The following is a 14,726-nucleotide window of genomic DNA, read 5'->3' as shown; positions in this document are numbered from 1 at the left end:
ACATTAATGGAAAGTTGAAGAATGAAGAACACTATACGAAAGAAATAAAATTAAAAAAGCGATTCATTTTTAAAAAACTGTTTTAAGACTCAAATTTTGTAGATTTATCATCAACAATTGGAATTTGCAACTCCCCTATATAAATAGCTAAATAGATGACAAAAGTAGCAAAACATGAATTAAGGACTCCAACTAAATCATGGCTATTTATAAAACTTAATCATAATCTAACTTGAAGAAGTGTCCCAATACCAATTGCATATTTCATATGAACATCTTCACCCTCACCAGCTTCAGTGGCTCCCAAATGTAAAGGATAGTCCCAACCCTGAGCACGCATTTCAGCTACAAGAAGACCGTATGTTTGAACGATAATTACTGGATTGCTTGCTTTCATTGAAAATACAAAATTATGTTAGTTCAATTTTCTACAGATTCTTGAAAACGCAAATGCATATCCTGTGAAATTAAATCAAAGTTTTGTGTGACGTAAGTGACAATTTATGGAAAATTGAGCCAAACTCTATGCAAGGAAGTTGCTCACCATTCCCCTAGGAGAATAACAATAGTAGCTCATGATATGAACTGAAATACTACTATGATTGGTTCCAATATACATTGCCCTTTCATATTTCTTGCACTGTTCAACCAACGGGACAAAAACCTGTTGTAGCAGAAAGCGCATGCATAATAAAATCTATAAACTTTCAAGTAGATAACTGAGCAAAAATAAATCTAGAGTGTGAAATGTACCTTTTCGATATGCTCAAGTTTCTATTGATAATCATCATCAGTATACTCCAATTGCTCAAATTGGGCACATCGATCAGTTGCAAGAAATAAAGTCAAAAGATTGAACAATTTGAATGAAGAAAAAAAAAATCCGACAAAAGAAACACGGTGTTAAATTTGTACCAAAATTTCCAAGGTTGACACCGAATTTGTCAAAACATTCAGCAACCCGCAATGCAACTCAAACTGCAAAATGAATGGCAACCACCAGAGATATGGTATAACTACAAATGTACAAATACTCTACTATCACTTCTGTAAAATCTCCCTGCAATGGATTTCCAGCAAACTTTCAAAAAGATAAATTGATTAGCTCATTAGATACAACTCAATTAAAATTAGGGCTCAAAGAACTAAATTGTGCAGATGATTTGACATGAGACTTAAAATTATGAACATAACCTATAGTAAGAACATCAAGTATACACAGGTAACATTTAACCTAGACCAGTGAGAAAATGGACTCGGATTCAAGAGAGGAATGACTGAAACGGATTACCTGTGTGAAAGTGGAAGTGAGAACGGACCAGCTGTGGCGGAATAACGGCGAGTGGAAGGTGATAATGGCTTGAAAGTAACGGCGATGGTGAGGAGAAAGAGAAAGCAAACATCTGTGGAGGGGTTTTTCAAATTGTAGATAAATATATTAAAAGTAGCTTTCTTATGAAGAAACCTAAAACCAGCAGAGTAGCGTCCCTTTGGCGAACACGATAGTAAAATGAAGGTGTTTGTGACACGTGTCCAAGTTATCTTCTAGGAAGATATATATATATATATATGTATGTATATATATATATATATATATGGGTGGGATTTAAAAAGAACTCATTTTAAAAAGCGAACTAGAGAACTGCTAGAGAATTATTTTTAACTTTTTTAAAAAATAATATTTTTCGATTTTTTTTTTACTTTCCTCCTTTAATAAGATGATATTGTTCCTAAAAAAAACCGTCGATGTAATGCATATGTGCATTAATGTGTATTGCATATATAAAATAGTGTTTTATTGCATATAATACAACACAAATATATTATCTAATACACACTATTAAGTATATGCAAATACAACAATAATAGTTGTATGCAAAATACATTATCGCATATATGTAATACAACACTAATGCACATATGCACTATATCATTTTTTTTATTTTTGTATATAATATAACACTATTGTAAATATACAATACAAACAACTGTATATATACTATTTAACATTATTTTAAATATCAAAATGCATACTATTGCACATATGCATTATAAAAAAAATCGATGTATTGCATATCTATTACAAAGAGTTTTTTTTTAGTTTTTTTTATTTTTATATTTTTTTGTGGTTGAAGAATAACAACATATAAGAAGGATGAAAGAAAAAATACTTAAAAATATTTCTTTTAATTAAATTAAAAATACTTCATTATTAGTTTTCTAGTTCTCTCTCAAAAAATGAGTATATAGGGTTTGGATCAAATACAAATGAAATTAACGTGCAAAACATGAGAATCAAGTAGAATAATTATATATACAAGTAGAGTAATTATGTAATTACATCAGAGTAATTATCAAAGAGGTATTACATAATTACTCTACTTGATTCTCATGTTTAGCACGTTAATTTCATTTATATATATATATATATATATATTTGGTAGGATTTAAAAATAATAGTTTTGTGAGAAACATAATAATAGACGTGGACTCTTAGATCTAGGATCTAGTGATTGAGATTGGTAGTTTCTAAAATATGTATAGTTTCTTATTTATAGTTTCTTATTGTTCATATTATATAAGTTTTTGGAGTTAGTGTCTTCATGAAAGTAGCTTTTTTATTTACTTCCAACTTTCTCCCGATCTTACAAATGCAACCCCCCCCCCCCCCCCACAGACCACTATTTGTAGGATTTTTGCGTGTGTAATTATCCCACATGGCTTAAAAATCATTTAAAATTATTAACTTAATACATACATGCTTCTTTTTTAATGGATTGATCTAAAATCATAAGAAAAGGTTTCCTTATATTGTTCTTACATATTGTCATTTTCCTTTTAATTTCAACAAGCATTAAGGGCCGCTCAAAGTGCAAGACCAAATGGGATAATTGATCTAAGTAGACAACTATTTCAATTCTTGTGAAGTGGAACTTTTGGCCTACCCATATGTGTCTACAGCAACTTTGGAAAATTATCTCACAAATATTAAAAAATAAATAGGAGCACTTTTTTAAATTTACAAAAAATCAACTTTTCTTTTTCTACCCACAACCACGTTTAACTCCGTCTTGTAATATACAAAAACCTCTGACAAATTATAGGGGATGAGTTGGGATGCTATGGAGGCAAAAAATTCAACTACCAAAACCAAACTGTGGACACTCATGCCAGTTCAAACCATCCAAAAAAACACAGTTTTTCGTTCTAAACAGGCCATTTCATCCATTCTTTGAATACATGATACCAAACATTACCTACTTAAGAAACAATAATTTACCCAAAAATGATACACAATTAACAAATCGCGTTACAGTAACTTGTATTGTTCGATTAATCGAGACGCATGGAGACGCGAAGTTGGGATAGTAGTACATCCTAGACTCTGTAGATAAGCAATCTATCAAGAAAAAATTTAAAATGATAAGTATTATTATCAATGATGAACTTCAAACTAATCATTGTTCTTAGATGCAAAAACATTAAAAGAAACAAAATATATATATAACAAAAAGTTGTTAACTGACCTGCTTAAATGTAGGTTCTGAGGAACCCATTGCAGTCTCAATCCTTAACTTCTGGAAATGTTCCTGTAAAGAAACAAACAAAAAAAGAAAACAGACAACTTTATGAGGGTCATTCTTTATCCTAAATGAGTAAGACCGAAAAACAAGCCCATTATGTTCTCCCCTTTGACCCGTTCGAGATTAAACTAACCAATTAATAAGGACCAGACAAACCTGTTTTTCCCTTGTGATATAAGCACGCTTTTCTGCAGGAATTTGTAACCATTGTAGAACCTGATGGTTGAGAAAAAGAATAATCATATTATTAAGTTTAACAGAAAATACAGTAACTGTGAATTTGATGAAACACTTACTGTTAAACCTACATTTTCAGCATACTGGAATGCTTCATCGGTCTTCAAGCATGACTTCAGGGACCGAAGAACATCCTGGTAAATAAATTAACATAATAAATTAACGATTTTTTTAAAATCCCGTCTGGTTCACCCAATGCTTTAACCAACTTTTCTATAGTATATTTGCTCCCCTAAGATTCAAGAAGTGTGTCACCTTTTGTGCAGTTTTCTTCACTCTAAGCCTTTCATCGATCACAAATGCAACCTGTAAACGACCAGAAATTAAGAATCAAACTCTAGCCATTAGTCATGACACAAGAAAACATAAACATGAAGTTGCCTTATATTTCATGAACAGGTCATGTTTTATCTAACAAGTTAAAGGTAACACAAATAAATAAAAAACTGTATTTGTAATTCATAAACCGTACTAAATCATTTTATTTGAAAAAATAAATATCATCACTGAAATCATATATCTTTTCCTAGTTAACATACTAATTATTTATTTAGTAAAAACTGTATAAAAACTGTTGTGTCAGATCAACCCGACCTGTTTCGACCTAAACTACTTTTGACCCGTTCCCCAATCCGTAAAATAAACGAAAGTAAGGATGCATAGGAAAGTACCTTGTTAAGTAACCTCTTTGGTTCCTTGAATGCTGCCTTCTTGGCCCATTGATGAAATAAATGGGAAACAGTTGCTCGTTCTTCACTGCTGAATCTGTATTATCAATTATTTAAGATCCATTTTCGTTAATTTAACAATAGAATAATGAGACTTGCTGTTAAATAACACATTCAAATTCTTTGGCAAACCTAACCTTTTCAAGAAATCATTGCTATTACATGGCAAGATTGTTTCATCTGATTCTTTGGAATCTTCATTGAATAAATTATCAACAGTTTCACTGCTCCCCGGTTTTTCAGTTGTGTGTTCGATGTCTTGCAGATCATCAGTAAGACCAGATTGTTTATTTTGAAGTTTTTGATGATTTGGTTGCATGTATACTGAACTTGACTCATCCTACAAACAAAATTCAATGATGTAGAATGTCAAAACTGACCTTTGCTATGATGTTAAATTGTAAATAACAATTTTGAAACTTAAAAGAACATGCACCTGAATTTCAAGAAGATGCTTTGGAATTTCTTTTAGGAAACGTGAAGGTTGAAGAACCTGAGAGAACGAAATGGTGTTTAATGACTTAATCAGATTAAGGAAATTTCGGCCTGTTTACTAATAAAAATGTATACTTGGGTCATGTAAATCTCTGAAATGTCAAACGGGTAGATAAATAGGTTAGGTTACTAGTAAACGAGGGGGTTATGTTTATCTATAACTGGTCAAACAGGTGAGTATACAAGTTAGCTGAAAATAAATGGGCCAAATGGATTGATCTGGCCAAACGAGTTGAAAGTCGCCAAAGCATATTTTTAGTTAACTAAAAGAGTGTATTGGAATATATAATTAATAGGGTTAAGCATAAGGTATTATCCTCTAAATAGAGCTATATGGTCAACAAAACATGACCCGTTTTGAGTATAAGTTCGTGTTGACCGAATATCCAACCCGACCATTTTCCCAATCCCACCAGTAACTGTTTTCATCATAAACTACTATCAACAGTCAGTTATATTATAAAAGATGACTCTTTTACCTGCCAATTTGAATCCGTAGTGACATATAGAACAAAAAGTTTCTTTGTTGCACGAGTTATTGCCACATATAGTAACCGGCGTTCTTCCTATCATTAATCAAAAAAGAAAATCATCATGGTTTTTTCAAATAATAATCATTCATGTAAAATACAAAGATAAATTAATATAACTTCACAAGCATGCTTACCTCAAGCGAAGCACAGGTTTCTTTTACGATACCATTATTTTCATGCAAAAGGGGGATTTCAGATTCATTTGCCTGAAAGATTGACCCATAAGTAGTTTGTTATGTAAATATATATCAGTAAAGGTTTTCAATCCATGTACTTATGAATGGATGTTATTATTTAAAAATTCAAATTATTGTGAAAGAATAAAATATTAAAATCATAATTAGTACCTTAACTATGAAGACAGTGTCCCACTCCAGACCTTTTGACTAATGGAAGGATAAGATAAGATAATAAAGTAACAAATTTGTTAACTAAAATTCAAGATTATACAGCAAATCAGGTATATTATGATACATGGCTAAATTAGACAAAAGTGTACCTGATGAATGGTAGTAAGAGTAACGGCATGATTGTTATCATGCCGCCTCACACGAAAGTTCTCAGTTTCCCTTTCAGATATAAAGTCTATAAATTCTTTAAGTACAGTTACACATCCTTTTTCTTCTGTTGCATTATTGTTCACATTGAAATCAAAGTTGTATGATTTTAGAAACTCGGACACATCATCCAACAGATATTGAAGAACCTGAAAAGGCATTATAAAAACTAATAATCTAGCTATCTTTTATAGTAACTGTAAAAAAACTTACAGATCTAAGATCATGCTCTTCGTTTAGCAACTTCCCTCCATCAACATCAAGAACAGCTCGTTGCTCAAGAAGATACTTCTGTAAAAAAGAGACGAGAAAAAAACAAACAAACATTTGAAATGTTAATATATTTAAGTATTTAACCAATAAAAATTTATCTTCTTGCACAACTAGGTTAAACTGAAAGAATGGCATGCCTGAGGTATCATGTTTGCTACTGATCTGATGACAGCTGTAATAGATTGTTCCTGTCATTATAATGCTTATCTGTTAATATGTTGATCACTCTTGGTTTTTTTGTTTTTTTATGGCATTTACTTGTTTACCGAAACAGGGAATAATCAAATAATACATATGAGATTTAAATTGATGAAAATAGAACACATTTCAATAACCACAAACTGACTAATAACTGTCATTTTGGAACAAAGTAGATACTTGTGCAACAAAGTAGATAGCTATGCTTACCCTGTGAACAAGTTTTGAAATCATTTCTAAAGTAGTCAACACCTTACGGCCTTGAGTGAGCTGACTCCTATAATGAGAGATGGAATTAAATAAGTGCAATGCCAATAATAAATTCACTAAATATGTATGTACCCATAACACAATAAGAGGGTTATTGTAGAATTCTGCTAAAAATTACATAAGTTTTTCTATGCAAAGTTGTAAACTAGAAATAAAGTAATAATAACTTGAAAGATCATAAAACAATTTAAATCTACAACTGTATATTTTTAATGCATCAAACCTTTTGAAGGTACCGGAGATCTTTGAACTGAATATATCAGAAGCAGCAAATATGAAGCTGCATTTTCTTACATTTGAAACCTTATTAATATGATCAATTATCTGCAAAAAGAGAAAGTGAGAAATACATTTCTTAAAAAAGTAATGGAATTTGAAAATTAGAAAACAAAAAACAGAAAATGCTATTATAAATGTATACCCTTTTCTTTTCGTCTTTCTCTAGGTTTAACAAGGCCTTGAATACACGCCTATATGACCCGTCATCACAGGCCAGCAATTTGTTTTGAGCATGGATATAATAGCCTTTACTACCTTTTTTCTGTAAAATGCGACCCCGTGAACATTAAACGGAATTTTTCTTTCGCGAAAAGCTGTTTGAAACATCTTCCCTGACACCTGTTACATAGACTTTAAAGTCAATAACAGCTCAAAAAAATTCACATAAAAAGATAAAAGCTGACCAGTCGACGGTAAAGAACAGCAATATCTCCAAAACTGTCTTTAACGGATGAGCCTGAAGAAGTGAGTTCTAATATCTTGTCAACAACAAATGAACATTGTGCATCCTCATTACAACATTCTTTGACAACAATCTGAGTAGGTAATTCAGATCATGCAAATCAGACATATACAATGCTTATTCAATCAATAATAAGTATTTAAACAAAATTACCTTAGAACCAGAAGAATTATCAGTGAGAACCTTATTTAACTGACATCGTTTTGAATTATTCCGTATGAGAAACGAAGCAGCATCAACAATACAGCGAGTAGAACGATAATTCTTATTTAGTCTGATCTGGAACAAGCACATGTAAAATACTAAGATATAATTTATTAGAATATTCAATCTTTAAAGAAAAAACAATAAGAACTTTGCAACTGTTAAGTCGGGTCAGACCTCCTTGTGAGGTTGAAAATCTCTGCGAAATGACTTGAATCCGCTTACATCAGCGCCATTGAAACTGAAGATCGACTGCATTATGATTTGTAAATCTAAGATCAAATTTATATAAGTAAATAAAAGGTGGGATTTTAAAATATGTACTACCTGATCTTCATCTCCGACAATTGTTATGCGTTTATGTGATGCCAGAACGCGTAATAAATCATATTGCATAGTACTTGTGTCTTGAAACTCATCTATCACAATTGCTTGCCATGACTCCTGACACTCCTTGAAAACTTCAAATGATATACAACTAATATATGTCAAAATGAGAATATTCACATTTACCGGGAAGAATAGATACTCTCTAATAGAAGACTACAAGTTTTGCCACTTGTCACTCCTACATTTAACCTCACCCTTTTTAACAAATTTATAATAGTAAAATAATAGTTACCATTTTTAGTTTTAATTTAATATTTACTTCTTATTTTTTTTCAAACATTTGATATTTATAATTGTCTTTTACTTTGAAATTGTTTTAAGACTGTTGTATAACAACAGTATTAATAGTGTTTAACGGGTTTATTGTTTTCTTGTAGACTGATTATCTATTAAATATTGTATTTTCAAGAACTACTCGTGTAATACACGGGCCTCAAACTAGTATATAAATAGAATGCACAGATTTCTAACCTTCAGGAAAACCAGTAAGCAGATTGACAGAGCAGCTAATTAAGTCATAATAATCCAGAGCATTACATGATTTTAATATATCCTCGTATTTCCTAAGAATTGCAGCCTGATTGATTCAAGATTTATTATCAAACTTCAATTTTAAAAACTATAAATGATATAACTGTTTTATCTAAATTCTAAAGCAATCTTACTCCTGTAGCGTTTCCTTGCCTCTGGCAATCTTCAGAAGTTTTCCCAGAAGCTTTAGCCTGAATATATAGTGGAACATAATGTAAAGTTAATAGATGGATCGTGTGTTATAACTTGAAAAGAACATAACTAAAGAATAAATGATAAATTACTTTTGACACAAATTTCAACCACTTCTTTGACTTCTCTCTAAAGTCTTCCAGACGGTTCTTTGTCACATCAGCCTCGTTACAAAGTTTGTCAGAATCTGAAGTCTCTGTTAGACGTACAGCTTCAAAAACCGCCTTTCTTTGCTGTCCCTGACCATATAGCAAAAACTCTGGTGTACGACCTAGCCTATAATACGAAAAACAAGTTATAATAGTAAAAACAAATGAAATAAAGTAAACATGTTATATGTTTTCAAATGAATATATCCATAATAGGTTAATACTTTTCCGCATGCAAACGGCAAAGTTGCAATGAGAATGAGTGAAAGGTGCTGATCATGAGTTCCTTTGCTGCTGTCTTCCCAGCCACTGATCCGATCCGGCCCCGCATTTCTGAAGCAGCAGCGGTAGTGAATGTCATAGCCAATATGTTGGATGCTTCAATGCCCTATGTGTTGGTTGGTTGGTCAAAAGTCAAAACAAACACATGTAGAAATATTATAAGTCACTAGACTCCATCACAAGGACAAACAAAAATGAAAATAACCAAGTGCTTGGTGAGTTATGGCTGTCAATATTCGCCCTCCAAACATTCGGGAGTTGGTAAATAACTTATAAATCGTTAATGTGTCAACCATAAATACAAGAATCAATAATTTGACTAAAATCAATTACGAGGTTTTATGCATTAAATTTAGGGTTGTGAACTTCCAACACAGCACAAACCTAACACGAAATTTGCGAGTTATGCGTATAGCCTAAACAGTGTGAGTTTCAGGTCAAACCTACAAACACGTTTAGGTAAACACCTAAAACATGTCAAGTTCACTCAGCTGGCAGATTTGCAGATTGCCCCCATTATTTTTTTAAATTCTTCCATGACGCATTATATATCATAATTCATAACTTAACTTGGTGTCAAAACTTAGAAGTTAAAAGAGAAACTGTGTCTGTTTTGTAGTTAAAACGCAATTGTTATATAACCATATGTGTTTCTTGGTGTAAATTTGCAACTTTAGAAAGGTAAAAATGTAATACGCAAAAAACAAAAATCCAGGTTAAACGAGCTATGTTTGTTTCAAAACATCGATGCATGAGTTGTGTGTGGGTTCGAGTGTCGGGTTCATGTCGTGTCCGACCTGCAAACCCGTTTCAGCACCCCCTAACGAATATACACTTTACTACTTTAGTTAACTTTTGACCCGTTTCCTTTTAAGCAACTATTTTAGTATTTAGCCGTTCAACCTATTAAAAGACAAGACAAAACAAAACCCAAACCGGGCCATGCATAAGTAAGTAGGTCATACCTTGTAAAGAAGCATTAAGACACGCCCAACCATGGTGGATGTCTGAAATACATAAAAGACAACTAATCACACAAGGTTGGTTTATGGAAAACAAAAGCATAATTACAACCTTGCCACTTTTCCAGGTCCAGCAACAATCATCAAAGGAATTGAAATATCAGAGCACGCTGCTTCACGTTGTCTATCATTTAACGACTGCATATATTTCGCATACTCATCAGGCATACCTTCAGTTAAACCAGTTCCATCCAAAACAACAGGAGTTGTAATCTCACAGCCGTTGGTTATAGCATACTCGCTCTTCAACTGAATGGAATCGTCCAAACTCATTTCACCATCATTAGGCTGCTGATTTACATTAGAAGCGAAAGGCTTGAGTGGAGTCTTGAAAGAATCCAAGCTTATTAGATTATTCTGGTTTGAGGTGAGGAGAGGCAGTGGAGTTGGAATGAGTTACATTTGCAGATGAATATACTCGTCTCGGAGTCTGAAAATGCGACTCGGTATCATTAAACTTGAGATACTTAGTGTCTGAAAGAGGGACTCGAGCCCCAATTCTACATACAACGGAAACGAAAACTATGAATAATAATAATAATAATCGTTTGGATGTTAAATTGAAAGGCAAGTAATAAATAAATAAAAGAAGCTTGTGTTACTTTCTGGAAATGCGAGCCCTTTGTTCGTCTGAAAGTTGTTGGTCCATATATGGTCTTCTTCAGATGCGTGAGTGATTGGATGATGATGATTTATAAACCCCTATGTTTCCCTCGTTTAAAAATCTTGTTGCTTTGGCTCTCACTTGCGGCTCGGATTTATGTTACACATAAATTTAAATTTAATATAAAAAAATTTAGATCTCTATGTGCAATAGACTTTAAGTCCATTTCCCTAACCCCTCTTCCTATTGATTGGTGATCATACTTTTCATATATACCAATGGATTCTCTATTTTTCATCTTATTAAAATAATATATTTAAATAAGATTCATCAATGCTATTAAAGTATTCTTTTTCATCTTTCATTTAATGATTAATTTTGAATTTTAAATATTTTATAATTATGTTTGAACTTAATAATTCTAACTATAATTATGTTTTATAACCAATTTTATTTTATTACTCCGTATTTTTTGTTGATTTCATTCACAACCTTTTTTTCTTCACACCAGTTTTAATGTTTTTTATATAATAGATAATATATAATATATAATATAGATAATTACTTGATATTTAATCAATATAAGAGATCATGGATTTAATATAGATTGGTGATTTTAAATATTCTAATTGATTGTATATTCGATTTAAATCAAATAATATACAGTAATTGATTATAGTAAATATAGTAAAACTTAATGATGGTTAATAATAACAAATATACGTAACAAATAATCAAATCAAATAATATAGAGTTTGGTGATTTTACCTATTGACTGATTTAAATAATTGGTGATTTTAAATATTCTAATTGATTGTATATTGGATTTGATAATTAGTGTTCAGTTGTATTCAAATTATGTTAATTTTAATAAATAAAAACAAAATTAGTAACTTTTATTTTCACACCTTATATGAATTACATTACATAATATATGGTGTTATAATTGATGTTTAAATATAGTCAACATTTAGATTAAATAATATTACATTTATACTAATCTAATTTTGTAACATTGCATTTTAGTAAATTCAAAATTTTAAAATCCATTAATTACGATTTCCCTTCGTTCTTACTATAACTTTTTTGAAAATTTTTGAAATTTCCTAAATTTTTGTTTCTAATCAATTACCTGTATACCTTCCTTCTATAATTCAGTCTCCCATAATTCGTCTCAATTGATTAAATATTTGATTAAGCATCCTTAAGATTGACTATAAATACATATGTTGACCTATTGACTGATTTAAATAATTGGTGATTTTTAAATATTCTAATTGATTAAATTGGATTGGATAATTAGTGTTCAATTGTATTCAAATTATGTTAATGTTAATAAATAAAAACTAAATTAATAACTTTTATTTTCACACCTTATATGAATTACATTACATAATATATGGTGTTATAATTGATGTTTAAATATAGTCAATATTTGGATTAAATAATATTACATTTATACTAATCTAATTTTGTAACATTGCATTTTAGTAAATTTCAATCATATGATTTAGTATTTAAATATATTCTAATTTATTATAATTTTATATATTATATATACGGTATTTTTATGCATTAGATATTTAGATATACGGTAATATAATTGATAATTTGTTATATTAATGTAAATACATAAATTACTAACTTATATTTCTACATTAATAAGTTGCATTCCTTATGATTAAATATATTCTAGATTTAAAGATATTAATTTAATACATTTATATGTATAATATTATAATTTAATTTGACCACATTACATTTGAGTAATTCAAATTTTTGGAAAATCAATTATTCTTCATTCCCTAATTTTCGTCCATACTTTAACGGTGTGTTCCCGAGTATCATTTAATGAGGGGAGGGGAAGGAAAGGAGGAGAAAATATTAAAATATCGTGTTCCAAAGATTTTTTAAGGAGGGAATGAGATGGGAGGGGATGGGAGGGAAAATACTAGAAAATTTAAACATATAGTCATCCTTCCAAATTGGAGAGATTAGGAGAGAAAATCTATTCAATTACTAAATTACCCTTAAAAGCTAATTTTATTTTTGTTTTACTTAAAGGGTACGATAGTAAAACTATAGCTTTCTTTTCTTTTCCTCTCAACTCGGGAACACATGAAATATGTAAATTCCTTGATTTTTCTTTCCTTCTCATTAAACTCGGGAACACAAAAATAAGTTTTTCATCTCCTTTCTTTTCTCTCCTAATTTCCTTCCCCTCCCCTCCCCTCGTTAAATGAGACTCTGGAACATAGTGTAAGTTTATTGAAATTCCCAAATTTTTTGTTTTAAATTAAATCTCTATATACATTCCTTGTATATTTCATTCTCTCAAAATTCAATCTGTATAAATACTTCACTTTCACACCACAATTCTTACACTATCCCACCATCTTAGCAAAAATGATTGTCTTTATTTCTAAGGTTTCTATTTTTGTCTTGTGTTTATATCGTCCATTTTGTTATTTAGTATTTGGCTTAAAACTGTTATTTTTAATACATTAATTTTTTGTTTATATTTTTACCACTAGGAATATGGAGCCAACAAACATCACCATGTTGAACCAATTGAATGTTCTTAACAGTGAGTGTATCCTGAAGGTGCGTATTTTGAAACTTTGGCGTCTGAAGGACAATTCAAAGCCCGAGGAGGATTGGTTGATCAAAATGATTATGCAAGATGAAATGGTATTCTTACACATTCATTAATTTTTATATATCATTCATACAATTTTTTACTAATGTTAATATTAATGTTTCAGGGTAATAGAATTCAAGCTTATGTACGGAAGTCTTGCATTCCCACGCATGATGTTTTATATCAATTACAATTATTTTTGTTTTATGTTTTTGTTTGTATTTATATTAATAATTATATAATTTTTTTCTTATAATCTCTTTAGGTTATATATCAAAATCGAAGATTCAATGGAGATCTTCACTATTTCGTTTTTTCGGTAACGCGATTCAAATTTTCCGGTTGTAAATTCTAACATCAATTTTACATTTTTTCACATGATTCAAATCTTCCATAATTTGTAATTCATTAATTTTGTGATATTAATATTTAATTTTATCATTTCAGGTTATTGTCCCTAACTTGATATAGCTAATTAATTCATGGATTGGGTATTGTTTGATAAGATGCCTTTTATTTTTATTTAATATTAATGTATATTTCTGTTAGTATTCATGTATTTATTTATTTTTCACAATTTATGTAATTCAATTGATTATTATATAATCCGGACATAAAATTAAGTTGATTATTCTATAAGACATTAAATTATCTGTAGTAAAGATAATCAATCTTATATTGTTGTTGGTCAAAGTCCAATTAATTTACCAATGTCAACGCAATTTAAAACGTTATTATACTTTCTAATATTATCTTACGTTATATTTTTAGATTTATACACATTTAATATGACATTTTAGAAACCGATTTCCCCATTCAAATGTCATATATATATATATCAAAATTCAATTCTCATCGCTTATATGAAATTTACAAAAATATGTTATAGAGTTTGAATTTCACCATTTGTTAAAAAATATCTTTGTCAAATCCAATTTAATATACTTTCATGATTTTCATTATTGGTCAAATTTTATTTAATATATTTTCATGATTTTAATTACGTAAATACAATAATAAAGTTTCCATGATTTTCATTTATTTCCACATTTCCATGACTTTTATTATTAAGTTCTACTTAAAAGTTTCTTGTA

General features: G+C 30.1%; 1 pseudogene across 1 annotated transcript; it reads right to left on the bottom strand.

Moving 5' to 3' along the window:
* Window positions 1-3,267: 3,267 nt before the first annotated feature.
* Window positions 3,268-10,660, bottom strand: LOC143604048 (ATP-dependent DNA helicase SRS2-like protein At4g25120; annotated as a pseudogene). The gene is made up of 27 exons (XR_013148216.1): window positions 10,445-10,660; window positions 10,331-10,372; window positions 9,308-9,471; window positions 9,027-9,210; window positions 8,877-8,933; window positions 8,683-8,788; window positions 8,149-8,282; window positions 7,999-8,073; window positions 7,771-7,896; window positions 7,559-7,690; window positions 7,297-7,493; window positions 7,099-7,199; window positions 6,816-6,882; window positions 6,545-6,595; window positions 6,348-6,425; window positions 6,077-6,283; window positions 5,925-5,963; window positions 5,712-5,783; window positions 5,524-5,610; window positions 4,986-5,042; window positions 4,687-4,889; window positions 4,493-4,586; window positions 4,077-4,127; window positions 3,893-3,955; window positions 3,741-3,800; window positions 3,528-3,590; window positions 3,268-3,400 (listed from the first exon to the last, which is right to left on the bottom strand). The product of XR_013148216.1 is annotated as an ATP-dependent DNA helicase SRS2-like protein At4g25120 (transcript).
* Window positions 10,661-14,726: the final 4,066 nt, after the last annotated feature.

Source organism: Bidens hawaiensis, unplaced genomic scaffold, assembly GCF_021521415.1.
Source record: "Bidens hawaiensis isolate Kalapana, Puna unplaced genomic scaffold, B.hawaiensis_p1.1 tig00063781_1, whole genome shotgun sequence".
NCBI lineage: Eukaryota > Viridiplantae > Streptophyta > Magnoliopsida > Asterales > Asteraceae > Bidens > Bidens hawaiensis.
The sequence above is the reverse complement of the archived record's forward strand: the minus strand, read 5'-3'. Positions and strand labels throughout refer to the sequence as shown.